General features: G+C 40.8%; 1 long non-coding RNA gene across 1 annotated transcript; it reads left to right on the plus strand.

Annotated features, from left to right (window-relative positions):
• The first annotated feature begins 7,760 nt into the window (after positions 1-7,760).
• On the plus strand, positions 7,761-8,644 carry LOC129769688 (uncharacterized). Its single transcript, XR_008741944.1, has 4 exons — positions 7,761-7,855; positions 7,917-8,060; positions 8,116-8,288; positions 8,350-8,644. It is a non-coding gene; the product is annotated as an uncharacterized LOC129769688 (long non-coding RNA).
• Positions 8,645-12,480: the final 3,836 nt, after the last annotated feature.

Below are 12,480 nucleotides of genomic sequence, written 5' to 3' on the forward strand. Positions count from 1 at the left end.
CGTATGAATTTCAATGATGTTTGATAATTCAATGATAATCAATAATTCAATTGCACAGTGCTGTGTTGTATAAATTCTTCGTGAAAGTCAGCTGCTCCTGTATTTCAAATCTCCTTTTCTCGGTTCTCCCAGCGGCATTGTATGGAACGGCATCGATTCTCCGGAATGGTCGTAGTAGCTTCCCCAGTCGTCAAAAAGGAATTCATGCTGCGTGTGGACGTCATTCTTCCTCGCCGGTCCTGGCACGTGGTTAATTCTGGAACAAAAATAGGCGGCTTTTTCAAAAGTAAATGATAAGAAAAAAAATACTTAACTGGATGGAGGCTACCGGCCTCCACGGGTCCCCAATGGGACGACGAACGTTGGCACCAAGCGACTGAGCGTGCTTGTGCATAGAAGATCGATTTTAGATGGTTGTTCTGTCTTTCTGACGGTAGTCTTGTTCGATAGAGTTGCTGTCGTGTTGAGTTGGCTTCTGTATCGGTAGTACACATATTTTTGAAATAGCGCGACGATACTCTCCATCTTTTGTTTTAACAGTGACGACGCGTACAGTTTTATCTTCGCCTTCAAAAACCTGGATCACTCGGCCAAATCGCCATTTGAGCGGAGGAAGGTTTTCCTTCTTCAACAGGACCATTGTTCCCACCGTGATATTTGGACGCCTTTGCGTCCATCGAGTGCGAGGTTGTAAGCCGGAGAGGTATTCGGACTGCCATTGTTTCCAGATCCTGCGGACATACTCCTGCATTTGTTGCCATCGGTCCAAGCGATTAAATGATACTGCTTGCCTATCGGGTTCTGGAATGGCGGTAAGCGGACGGTGAACTAAGAAGTGCCCAGGAGTGAGCACCTCAAGATCATTCGGATCTGAGCTGAGTTGCGTGAGTGGGCGAGAATTCAAAACGCTCTCTATTTGAACAAGGATCGTCAGAAATTCATCATGATACAGAATGATGTTGCCTATTGTTCTGAGCATGTGCTTCTTTAAGGATTTTACGGATGCTTCCCAGAGACCACCGAAATTCGGGGACCTGGGAGGAATAAACTTAAAGTCTATTCCGTTGTCGGCACAGCTGCGAGCTACGCTATCTTGATGCGGTTGAGAGTTGAACAAGCGAGCAAGTTCCTTGAGCTCTCGTTGCGCTCCCTTGAAATTTAACGCATTATCGCACTGAATGAGTTCCGGTTTGCGTCTGCGGGCTACAAACCGCTTGAGTGCAACTATAAAGGAGTTTGTTGTGAGGTCGTTGACGAACTCTACGTACACGGCTTTTGTAACCAGGCACACAAATATAGCCACACAACCCCTGATTGTGGTTGCTCGTCTTGTAGGACGATATTGGAAAGGCCCACAATAGTCGACAGCGGTCCGTAGGAACGGAAATGTTGGGTTCACCCGTTCGTAGGGTAGTTCACCCATCATCTGCTCAAGAACATTGGGTTTGCATCGAAAACATCGAATACAAGAGTGCACTACTTGGCGGGCGACATTGCGGATCCGAAGCGGCCAGAAGCGTTCTCGAACTGCTGCTATTAGTAGCTGAGGACCGGCGTGAAGGTAGTTCAGATGATAGTGAACGAGGACGAGTTCAGTGAGAGGGTGTTTGTCCGGAAGTATCATTGGATGCTGTTGGTCGTACGGCACAGAAGCGTTGCGAAGCCGGCCACCGACTCGTAATATGCCATTTATAACCGTTCTTCCTGTGCGAGCATGACTAATAGCTGTGTTGCTTTCTTTAACTCTGAAGTTGTGAGTAAACCAGTGCGTCGATCACAGATGTTGATGACAGTGACGTTGTTGGCAAATCGACACAGTATCGCCACTAGGCGTACAAGTTTGGTAAACGACGAATAAAGCAAAAAAAGTTCGTTGGGTTCTGAGCCGGAAGTGCAATCGATTTTTCTTCCAACTCTTGCGACGTGAAATTATTGTTTTTTGATCACGGAGGCCAAAATCGTGACGGTTGAGAAAGCCAGTGTGGTCCTTTCCACCAAGCTGAAAACTCACGAAGTTGCGCTGGAGACATTCCTCGAGAGAGCACATCTGCTGGATTTTCTGTTCCAGGTACATGTGCCCATGTTCCTTTTGCCGTAATACGTTGAATTTCCGAAATGCGGTTGGCTTGGAAGGTTTTGAAACGACACGGACTTGAAGCGATCCAGTAAATCACTATCTGAGAATCAGACCAAAAAAAGCTGCTAACCTTAAGATTCAAACTGGTTTGAACCTTCTCGTACAGATGGCTCAACACCAATGCCGCTGACAACTCCAAACGCGGAAGTGAAATTGTACCGTCTTTCTTCGTCCGGCCAATTGGAGCCACCTTCGATTTTGCTGTTAGAAGATTAACGTGGATATTTCCCTTCGAAGAAACAGCGCGTATATAGACACAAGCGCCGTATGCTCTCTCTGAGGCATCGGCGAAACCGTGTATCTCCATGCAGACGACGTCACATATAGAAACCACCCAGCGAGGTACTTTTAGGCAGGAAATTTCGTTCAAACATTGTCGAAACTCTATCCACTGACGTTGACGGCGATCAGACAGACATTCATCCCATTCTTTACCTTCCCGCCAGAGTTCTTGCATAATCAGTTTCGCTTGGATAACCACCGGGCCAACGAGGCCTAATGGGTCAAACAGACGGGCGATATCCGAAAGTATTCTGCGCTTAGTTATTGGAAGAAATTCCCTATGTTTTAGAACGTCGAAACGAAATTGGTCTGTTGATGTGTCCCACTGAAGTCCAAGAGTCTTTATAAGCGATGCAGATGATTCTAACTCGAAAAGCGTACGTTCGTCTCTAAGTTGTGTTGGTACAGCCTTGAGAATCTCAGGGCTATTCGAAGCCCACTTGCGAAGCGAAAACCCGGCATCTTTTGCTAATTTAAGTAATTCGATACAGAGACCTTGACCTTCTTCAATACTATCTACTCCAGTGAGCATGTCATCCATGTAGAAGTTCGATGCGATTACTGCTGCAGCTTCTGGAGAGCTATCAGTACCATCCTCTACTAACCGCTGTAAGCACTTCGTCGCTAGATACGGTGCTGAAGCTGTACCGTAGGTGACTGTCAACAACTGGTATGTTTCTAGGGGTAGCGACGGTGATTCTCTCCATAAAATTCGCTGGAGTGATTGATCAGATTCCCGAACAAGAATTTGCCTGTACATCTTCTCGATGTCTGAGATAATGGCAAATTGTGGCATGCGAAACCTCAATATGATCGCCAACAAATCATCCTGAATGAGTGGACCCACCATTAATCCATCGTTTAAAGATACGCCTGTGTCGGTAGCGCAGGAGGCGTCGAAAACTACGCGCAGCTTTGTAGTTAGGCTGTCTGGTCTCACAACGCAATGATGAGGCATGTAATAGGTTGGTGTTGATTGATTCGTGTCATGACTGTCCTCAACTCGTTTCATGTGACCGAGTTGAAGATATTCGTGAATGAAAGAGGTGTATGCAGTTTTCAAATGATGATCCGATTGGAGCCGACGCTCGAGTGATAGGAACCGACGACGAGCTATATCTTTTGAATTCCCAAGTTGAGAAATAATCGAATTTCTTTTGGGTAACGAGACTATAAAACGGCCAGATGAGTCACGCTTCGTTGTTTCAGCGAAATATTCTTCACAAGCAGCATTTTCTAATGATAATTTACTTTTTATATAACACGATTCTACCTCCCAGAAGCGTGCTAGTTGTTCCTCGAGAGTTGTAATGTTTCCAATCTGAGCTACGTTTGCCACCGACTGTTGTACGGTTCCGGCATGAACCCTTCCAGAAACTAACCATCCGAGTGTGGTATTTTGGAGGATGGGCTGTCCAGCTCCTATTCTGATTTGACCTTCCTTCAAAAGGTCATAGAAACCTTCGACACCAATTATTAAGTCGATTCGACCAGGTTTGTCGAAAGAAGGATCGGCTAGGATGATATCCGGAGGCCAATTAAATTGCGAAACATCGACTGCTTGTGTAGGTAACTCTGTGGTGATCTTTGGAAGAATATGGAACTTCCAACAGGCTTTAAAATCAGCGCGATGGGACTGAATGTCGAAGGTAGTAGAAAATTTCGAAAAAGTGGACGATATGCCAACACCGCTGATGGGAACGAATTCCTTAATTCGTTTGAGGTTCAACTTCTGAGTGAGTGGTTCTGACGCGAAATTTAGCTGTGATCCTGTGTCGAGAAGAGCGCGTGCCCATACGAAGTTACCAGATGGATCAGACACCTTTACAAGAGCCGTCGATAGCAGAACGGTTGAAAATTCTTGGTGTTTTTTGACACTGCACGGCGATGTCAAGTGGCTTGTTGAGTGAGCAGAAACTGTGGGATTTTGATTTTCGAGAGAGTGGTTTGGGAGGGGCTGATTGTTCTCTATGGACGACGATAATGATGGTGATGCACAGGTAGATTCTTGTTTCGAAACATTTGTATTGATGGGTTGGTTATTCGACAATTCGACTCGCTGATGTAGCATAGTGTGATGTTTATTATTGCACACGCGACAATTCCCACCGATACAACTCTTCACTCGATGCGATGGCGACAAACAATTTATGCATAAAGAGTGCTTTTTGGTGGCTTCAAATCTCTGTTTAACGGTCATCTTACGAAATACTTCGCATTGATACGGCGAATGTGAAGGCAGCTTACAAAACGGACAAGACTTCGAAGTTGATGTAATGGCTGAATTGACAAAACTTGATCTGGAGGATTTGTTCGGGATTGACGAAGACGTACGAGGTGGATCAGACGGACGATTCTTAGAAGCAGCTACGGATTGTAGAACCTGACTGTAACTACGCAGAAATTGTATTAATTCGCAATATTTCGGGACTTAAGTAGATTTCCGATGCGTCTCCCACTGACGCATGGTAGAACAATCGATGCGAGAACTAACCATAAAAACAAGTAACGTACTCCATGTTTCCGGTTGTTCCCCTAATTTGGCTAACATCTTCAAATTTCTTTCATACTCATCGATTAGTCGGTTGAGCGACTCGTGACACTCTTTTTTCATCGGTTCTACACTGAATAAGGCATCCACATGTGATTTAATTATCAAATATCTATTTTCGTAGCGGGTTATTAATAAATCCCACGCTACAGAATAATTATAGGAGGTTATCCCTATCGCTTCTATCATTCGCTTTGGTTCATCGGATAGTGAGGATATCAAGTAAGATAATTTATCTACAGCACTTAAGTGGGAGTTTGAGTCGATTAACGATGTGAAACTGTCTCGAAAGGCTGGCCATTCGCGAATGGTTCCGTTGAAACGAAAAAGTTTTATCTCCGGTAATTTTATTCTCGATTGAGTCACGTCGTCTATGCGAGATATTTCTCGTGTCGAAATAATATTACATTTTCGAAGCTTCGACGCGATAAAACCTTTAAGTGCTAAATATTCACACTCAAATTCAGAACGTGCTTTTTCATTCGCCATCTTCAAATCATCTTCCTCCCTTTCTTCTGATTGTTCTACTGTCTCATCTTCCATAAGTTCTAAGTCGAGTCGGTTTCCCTCAAACTGGTCAAAAATCTTCTCTAAACGTTCCTTCCATCCGTCAAGCTTGTCTCTGTCCATGTCATCGTCATAATTGTCGCATAGTTGTTTAAGAGTCTGAATTGAGTCGATACAAAAACGCTCTAACTTGTATAGTTTTCTGAGTTTCGAAGACATTGTCAATCAGTGAAACACTAGAACCATCAACTGAATAAAGTGGACTTGTTTCAATTCTTCTGCTTTCTGTACCTGCTAGTCGAAAGTTGCAGTATCGTGGAAATGATTCAATTCAATCAAGCAGATCACGGGCGATATGCGGATACTTACAGCCTCCAATTGTTACAACAATGGACCAAAGAGAACAAAGCCCACCACTCTCGATCCCAAACGACGCGCTAACCAAGCCACGCTACCTGGATAATGGACGTGCCAACAAAAGAACCCTCGTTTCTAAGGACCCAATAGAATTGCACGTTGAGATCACTTTTCATCGATGCTAGTACACTTCTTAATTCTGCGACCTTGTAATTTTCTTTGAAATCACTGTTCAACCAATTTCCGTTCACAGATTATGCGTGGGTTTCCTCACACGCGATTTTGAACGACACAGTTTTTGTTTCTAAGAATCACGTTTTTTATTCGAAAAGCACACCGAACCGACGCGAAATCGTGAGCACTGTTCCCAAAGGTCTTTGATCCGGTTCGAAGGACCAAATTTTATGTTACCGCGATCAAGTCCTTTTTCGGATATGGGAATCAGTGCCTACGATTTTTGGGATAAGTTCTAGAAAAAATGAGCTTTTATTGCTCCACCAGTTATAAACGAAACGATAATTCGGTGTGATGCGTAGAAGGTTTAATGCGATACTAATCCTATTGCTTGAATCTGTCTATCTTCTAAGTGAGAGAATAAGTGACCAGAGATGATGCGACAGCTCTCTTTGGATAGGGGTCGGATGCTGCGACAAAACTCCCTAATTCACGTTAGGCGTGAACAGCAGCCATTTCGGCAATTTTTCGAATTTTCAAAAACCTCGATGTAACGCTTTAGGTGTTGTCCTAAAATTACAAAATATTCATTGGAACTCATTCTGTGACATCCCGTTGCTTCAAAACCGATACCACCAGCAAGGTACCGATTTTTAGACAGTATCTACGCAGCTATCAACAGCGTAATAACCATTATACGTGCACTCAAAAAATGGAAAATATATAGGGATGACAAATAAGAAATGTCGTATTTCGGATCAAAATTTGACGCTTTATTGAACATACTCAAAATTATCCAATCTAAGTCAAATATGCGCGGTTTTGTTCGCAAACTTGATGCCATTTAGAAGGCAACTTCATTATCCCCCCCTTATAAAACCCCCCCTCCTTATTTGCCAAAAACTCAGACAGCTTGTTTTCGCAAGCCTCTTTTGAGGCCAACTTAGTATCATCAAGAGCGTTTTGCATGGACCGAAAAAGATGATAATCATTTGGAGCCAGGTCCGGACTATACAGTGGGTGCAATAGGACATCCCATCCGAGCTCCCGTAGCTTCTGGCGGGTCATCAAAGATATGTGAGGCCGAGCGTTATCCTGGTGGAAAACAACACCATTCCTATTGATCATTTTTGGCCGCTTCTGGTCAATCGCCTGCTTCAAACGGTCAAGCTGCTCACAGTAGAGAACCGAGTTGAGGGTCTGGCCATAGTTGAGCAGCTCATAGTGGATGATTCCCTTCCAATCCCACCAAACACACAGCAAAACCTTCCTGGCCGTCAATCCGGCCTTGGCGATGGTTTGGGCCGGCTCACCGCGCTTCGACCACGACTTTTTTTGCTTTGGGTTGTCGTACGTGATCCACTTTTCATCACCAGTCACCATCTTCTTCAAAAATGGGTCGAATTCGTTCCGTTTCAGCAGTGCATCGCAGGCATTGATTCAGCCTAAAAGATTTTTTTGCGTCAACTCGTGTGGCACCCATACATCCAGCTTTTTTGGAATCCAATCTTCTGCAAATGGTTCCAAACGGTTTTATGATCTATACCCAGTTTCTGGCCAATCGAGCGAGTGCTCACATGCCGGTTTACTTCCCGCTTTAAAATATTTTCGAGCGGTTATCGGTCCGATGTCGACCGAGCGCCATAAAGTGCTACAAAAATGCCGTAATCTAACCCCGCTTTGCCCCCCGCAAGCAGCACTGCCTACAGCCGGCTATAAATATTCGCGATAACGTGTACTGAGCGAAACGGCATCACTGCAGCGATTACATTCTCTCTCACACTGAACTGTCACTCATATAAACAAAAACGAAAGGAGCGAACGGAGTAAAGAATTTGCTTGGGCAAGTAATTTTTCATCAATTGACAATGATATGTTATATTTTAACGTATTTTCTTTGAATTTCAGCCGACAGTGATGTGATGGATGAGAAATAATGGGCAGAATTTGTGGATAACCAATGGGTGCTGCAACGCTCTAAGGAGGAAGTTCCAGTTATGTCTCCGTGTGTTTAAAACCGGCAATAAAGCGTGAGTCAATAGCAGCTAGATGGTATATCAATATAATATATGTAATAAATTGTTAGATGAAATGCATTTTATTTCAGAGTACTTCGCAGTTGTGAAAAAACGTCGGATATCATGGATTCAAAGGCCCATCGCTACAGTTACCGATCCTCAAATTTGCAACTTCGTTGGCAGCTGGTATAGGACGATTTCATCAAACACCCATCGATGATGCTATCAACTTCCCGGAATTCCGTTGGATAGGATTATTAAGGTAAAACTCACTTGTACAATTTAATACAATCAAAATATTTATGTCTACATGTACTTTTCAGTGAAAATTTGATTCGTTCACACCGGTGAACCATTGCATCGGATGGTGTCGTGACACACTGTCGTTTGAAATTAAGCTTTACTCGTATCAAATGTTTCTACAGAAAGCATAATCATCGGACGGCAATGCTGGAAATGTTCCCTTTGAATGATGTAGCGTATTATACTTTGTTTCAAGGAAATTATTCGTTCATTATATAGTGTAGTATAGCTCTAATGTTATAAATGTAGTACAGCACTGTGTCAGTTAATAGTATACAATATGTATTGTAAATAAATTAAATCATTTCCATCGAAGGTGTTTTTTAATGTTTGTTTCAACTTTAATGCAAACAAATACCGCCATAATGAGGGTCGAGCAGTTTTTCAATCGGTCGACGTGGTGCCAGATTGGCACAGGTTTGGCTCGAAATTGGTTGTCGAATACGAAGAGTAGGTCGACAAAATCATTGCAAAATGGCACGATGTCGGCACCGTTGTCGACACCATTTGTTGGGACCAATCTTACACAACAAAGTAGACTGGGTTGGATGATTTCAAAGATTTTATCGGTTTCCACGACGATTGGCCTACCAGTACGGGGTGTATCTTCGACAGCCACTACACCAGAACAAAATCGATCAAACCAACGCTGTGCTGTGCGAATCGTTACAGTATCGGGTCCATAAACTACACGAATTTTTCCGGCCGCCTTCGTTGCAGTTTTACCTCGCAGGTAGTAAAAACGTAAAATATGGCGAATTTCTTGCTTGGTAGACTCCATATTTGACGCGCTATAACTTAAGACTGAAAAGGACAATCACAACACTGTCAAAATGACACTTGTAGCACAGATTGTCGTCTTTAAATAGCCGTATAGTATGACCCGATGTGATAAATACAACACAAGATATGTTTAAGTGTTTCCATATTTTGACAATATACGACATTTCTTTTTCCCCAACCCAATATCTTCAAATATACCTTAAACAATAACAAAAATACCCGGACACGAAAATTCATTATCTTTCGACCTTCCAGACAACGGTCCCCTTTTAAACTCTATTCAATACATCTCTTTACATTGCGAACGTATTGTTTTGACATAGGACTACGTCTTTCAGGAAGTTGGCACCCTTCCTGAAAGACGTAGTCAGAAAACAGGTCACGTTTTCATGAAATAAACTGCCGTTCTACGCATAGTTATCCCATGTTACTTTTTGGCAATTTTCATCTTTCTTCATAGAACGATGTTTATATGCATAATCTTTCGGAAAAAAAAACACGAAGAAACTTATTGTTTGATCCCAGCTTTTTAAAAAACAACATCAAGCTCAATTGTCCCATGTTGATATTCTAAGCATAACTGTCTCACCATGTATTTTTTGTGAATCCATAATAAATAAATCGATTCAAGAACAAGAATTTTATGTCACGCTTTCAGCAGGGCTAATGCACTCATTTCTGGTATGGAAAAACGAACTAATTCTCAAACAAATAGAAAAGAGTTTAAAGGGTCCCTTACACGATAAATAATAATGACACTACTTCGTCAGAACGACAATAACAATGATCGTGTAAGATTGAAAAAAATGATATGACGGGCAATAATGATGCATATCCGGATTTTCTGATCTCGCTCCATCATTTCTGTAATAGGGCAGGGTAACTATCATTCGTGGTGTCTAGTGCGACATCTTGTGTTAAAATCTATGTTTGTGATGAAATTTATTCTCTATCGGGTTAATGGGCCCAAGAGAATTTTAAATATCTAAAATTTTAATAAAAGTTATTACTTGTTCTTACTAGAATGCATAAAATACGTAGCACTGAACCTTTGCTAATCAATTTTTTATGTTTTTTTTAAATCCATACTAAAATTCATTATTATAAAATAAAATTATACCCAGATATTATTTTAGTTTAAGAATTTTTCACCATATGCGGAAAACCAGTTACTCTACTATATAGAGCAACATATTTGATGAGAAGAAAATTATTTTCATTTATATTATTTGATTTTAAAAGTTTGCCCATTCCACCTGAAAATCCGTTACAATTTTCGCTTCACAACGATGAGGCACGAAGCATAAAATGTTAATTCGCTATGGTTACTATACAGTATCGACATCTATTGCCCAAATACGGGGGTGAATCAAACAGGTAGGATACGGTGTCGACATCTACGAAAGTATTAAATGGTAATGAATAAAGCATAAACTATTATTATTATTATGATGAAATACAGTTTTGAATTGTTAATAGATCAATGAAAAGAGTTTCAAAATGGTTTATTGAATGCTCATAACAAATTATTCTGTACCTTCTTCATCCATTACTGAAAACCAATATAAGAATAGATCAAATGGCTGAACTTATAATAAAAAATCATTATTAGAAACAAGTTTCGTTTAAGATTTTTTCATTGTTTGCAGAAAACATTCCAAGTTCTTGATGGGGATGTTTATTTGACACAATAAATTTAATTTTCATTTCGAAAATGTGTTGATTTCTCTTACGACTATGAAGGCTAGAGTTGCTGCATTCCTGCAAGCGATAAGAATGACCGTGTAGGGTTGAAGAATAATGATAATGCGGAATGGAGTGATTATTGATACTATTGTCATTACTGATAATGTCCATGCTACTGATCTTGTAAGGGCCGCTCGTTAGCGAATGCCTAATAATAATAATATTTATATTTTGCAAAAGTGCTGCAGGTCAATCACTGCGCTCATTTTTTTTATGTTTTCATGCATAATCTTTCAGAAAAACACAATAAAATTTACTATCTGTTCCCAGTATTCAAAAAACAACATCAAGTTCAATTGTCCCATGTCGATATTCTAAGCAAAACTGTTCCACCATGTATTTTTAAGCCTGTTATCAAGATTTATCGATTAAAGTGGGGGGTTCTTTTCATATATCATTAAACAACAGTTCACTGCTTAAAAAAAAACCCTTTGTATTGGTAAACTGAAACGCTTAACGCTTCTGGTAGACAAAAATGCTTGAAAAGTTTGATTGCATTTTTCTCAGTTGCTTATTTTGGAACATGGGACAACTATGCGTAGAACAGTAAAGTTAACGTTAATAACTATTTTCACTGTGAACGAATTCTCATGATTTGCATACCAATCGAATCGGAAAGATTTCTAAGATTTTTTTGATATGCTATACATTACAATTCTCTAATCTCTAAACGGTTTAAATTCATGAAAACTGGAAGAGCTTCCTTTTTTCCCATAGATTTGTTCTGCCGATTTATGTGCTAACCCTACCCGTATTTCGAAGGCTTATAACTCGAACATTTCTTAACAGATCGGAAAGATGTTTGCATCAATTGATAGGAAATATTTCTACGCGTCTATCAATTAATCAATAATCAATTATCAATAAATCAATTAATAAAATGTTATTTTTCATGAGATTAACAATTGAATAACTGTAAAATGTCAAGCGTTATCTAAACGCCCTAATTGCCAAGTTTTGATTGGCCCGATTTACGGTTTCTCCAACACAGACTTCAAAATCGATGTACCTGTGAAAATCTGCTTTCCAAATATACATGCAAGTTGGGGGTATTTTTGTTACCACCGAGCTGTGTTTGTCTAAAACGGACCTCAAAACTAATGTGCCTGGGGGAATCCGGTTTGCAAATACATGTAAGTCGGGGGTATGTTTTGGTGTTGAGTACTTTTGTACTCGCTTGCGTTGTGCAGACCGGAATATGTTTCTCTAAAACGTACTTTTAAACAGAGAAACATGGGAAAATCGTCATTCCAGATACTAGAGGTGAATGAACTTTCGCGGTTCGAGAACTACGTAAACATGAGATGTGCAATAATTTCAGAGGGAAATGTAAAATACAATGGTCGTTTGACAATTCTTCCGTTCACACATATTGGTAGTCCTAGGTATCACAGCAAAAAAGGAAAAGGACGTTCATCAGATTTATTTGTAACGAAGAACATAATCTAGATACAACCCCTTACAATTTTTTCGAATAGAGTACCTGGTGTACTTCAATACTACCAAAATTATGGAAATACCGAGAAGCTTGTGATGAACCTTTTTTCTCCTGATCCAAGTAAATAAACCTCCCTTTTGTATTCGAAACATTTGCTATTTGCTATCCTACATTTTCTCAATAA

The sequence above is a fragment of the Toxorhynchites rutilus genome, chromosome 2 (assembly GCF_029784135.1).
Source record: "Toxorhynchites rutilus septentrionalis strain SRP chromosome 2, ASM2978413v1, whole genome shotgun sequence".
NCBI classification, from domain to species: Eukaryota; Metazoa; Arthropoda; class Insecta; order Diptera; family Culicidae; genus Toxorhynchites; species Toxorhynchites rutilus.